This window comes from Pyxicephalus adspersus, chromosome 4 (genome assembly GCF_032062135.1).
Source record: "Pyxicephalus adspersus chromosome 4, UCB_Pads_2.0, whole genome shotgun sequence".
NCBI classification, from domain to species: Eukaryota; Metazoa; Chordata; class Amphibia; order Anura; family Pyxicephalidae; genus Pyxicephalus; species Pyxicephalus adspersus.
The window spans coordinates 1,530,082-1,532,338 of record NC_092861.1 but is presented as its reverse complement, the minus strand read 5'-3'; the positions used below and the strand labels follow the sequence as shown (position 1 = coordinate 1,532,338).

The window sequence follows — 2,257 nt, the reverse complement described above, 5'->3', positions numbered from 1 at the left end:
ATGTCCCTTACATTGGTGGTCATTGGGAAGAATGTCCCTTACATTGCTGGTCATTGGGAAGAATGCCCCTTACATTGGTGGTCATTGGGAAGAATGTTCCTTACACTGGTGGTCATTGGCAAGAATGCCCCTTACATTGGTGGTCATTGGGAAGAATGTTCCTTACACTGGTGGTCATTGGGAAGAATGTCCATTGTCATCGAGCTGCCCCATCTACAATGTGGCATTGACTCCCAGAACTATTCAGGCACCATTAGATTGGAGTTCCATCCAGCATAGCTCACGTAAAGCTCTATAAGCTTCTGGAGGAATCCCAGTTGAGAATGTTTGATGTGGGGGCGAAAATGATTAAATCATCTGTGTCCTGAATAGACCAGGTAGTGCCCTAACACCCCTATGGGATGTTGAACCTCAATAATTGAATGACCTGGAACATCGTCCAACAGGGGACACCCTCCAGCCTACCAGACTTGATGCAGATTTTAATGCACACTATGAGAAACTGGCAATTTGGGGAGCTGAAAAAGAAAAACTAGAGCTTTGATTTAATTGCAGATTTTATTCCTATAAATATAGACACATTTCTAAAATAAAACTTTATATTATTGTAGTCAGCACTTCATTATTTCTAATTACTTCCCAATTATTTTCAAAACACAATATATTTATAATAGGGTCCTTTGTCCTATAAAGACATCAGAAAGAAACAGGAAGTCTGTACAAAGTTCTTTCTCAAAACATGTCCTAAAATCATAATTATGTGTGCTGCCGAGATGCCTGGTAATGATGGATTTTACATATAAAGCTGACAATTAAAGGTCCCTTGTAACAAAGTGAAATCTATTGTTTTTTTATAATTCCATTAAACATAAAACGTTCTTTGTGGCAATTGGCCACCACGAGCTACAAGCTTTTCAGAGCCCAATTTGTGTCAAAGTTTCACAAACCTGATCTAAAGAATAAGCAAGTAGCTACAAATATTAAGAAAATGTGAGAAAAAATTACCATAATATAAAAAAAAAATTGTGCTTTCTTTTCGTATTAAAAAGTAATGCATTAACAAAAGTGCAAAATTATAAAAAATTGTAACTTTTAAAAATACTGTATTGTAATATCCTAAAATATATATACCTATCAAAATATATAATTTTATTATATCATTTTATACCTTAAAAAGAAAATAAATAATCATAAAAATCTTAATAATAAAAAAAATCATAATAAAAGATTTAAAAATGTGCTTATTTAGGGAAGGGTATCTTTTTTTTATTCTTTTTATCAAATCAAATTTTTAATATTTATTGATAGTAATATATTGATATAAACCTAAGCATTTACTAAATAATAAAAGAAAATAGTATAAAGATTTATTTTAATACAATTCCTTTTAGCATGAAAATATAACACAAAATATTTAATACATGTTTTTCAATAGAATAATAATAATATAATAGTAAAGTGATATAATAAAATAATAATAACGTAATTAAAAAAAATACAAAGTATAGCTATAAACAAGAGTCTTGATGGAGTAAATATAGAAAGGGATAAAAATAAGCACTGATTCAGATAAATGTTTGCAATCTGAAATATTTTTTTCCTAGAATTGTGATTAAAATTAGAATAAATGAAGATGACGATTATGATTAATAGAAATGAATTGCTGCTTACCTGTTGCTTGTTGAGCTTGGTGTGCAGGGTTTGCTGACTCCTGAGTGTCCTAGCCTCTGGATTCTCCGGACCCGGTCTTTTTATACTCGTGTGTCTTAGGGCAGGGAGGTGCATTCATTAACAATCACCAAGGGCTTCTTGAAACCACAGAGGAAAAAGCAAAGAATGGCCAAAGGGATTGGATTTCATAGAATGATCAAAAGCAACCGTTCAACCTATGAATGTGATATGACCGTGAACAATGGGGATTAGCTCCCTCGTATTACAACGAACCTTGTTTTCCAGTCACCTTTGATTGGATTTTCATAACTGAGATTAACGGGGTATTAAGTGATCATCAACCCATTGGGTTTGGTATTAAGAGATGACATCAATGGGCATCGTCAAATTATTCCAAAATTGGTTGAACCAATCTGTTTTTGTCACAGCCATTGTGAGTTACTTGTTGGCCAGGTGACCACCAGATCTACGGATGAATGTCGCATAAAAGCGATAATTACTTCCTAATGATTCATGGTCAAACATTTTAAGATAAGTTTAATAAACTCCAACAGCTAAATGATTTTACTAAAGCTTATCTATAGCC

The 2,257-nt window shown here is 32.9% G+C and overlaps 1 protein-coding gene across 1 annotated transcript in view; it reads right to left on the bottom strand.

Moving 5' to 3' along the window:
• Positions 1-1,725, bottom strand: part of POMC (proopiomelanocortin) — an 8,550-nt gene extending 6,825 nt beyond the window's left edge. Inside the window, exon 1 of the mRNA XM_072407209.1 lies at positions 1,672-1,725. The gene's annotated coding sequence lies outside the window, so the exon portion shown is untranslated. The remainder of the gene's footprint in view (positions 1-1,671) is intronic.
• Between the last annotated feature and the right edge of the window lie 532 nt (positions 1,726-2,257).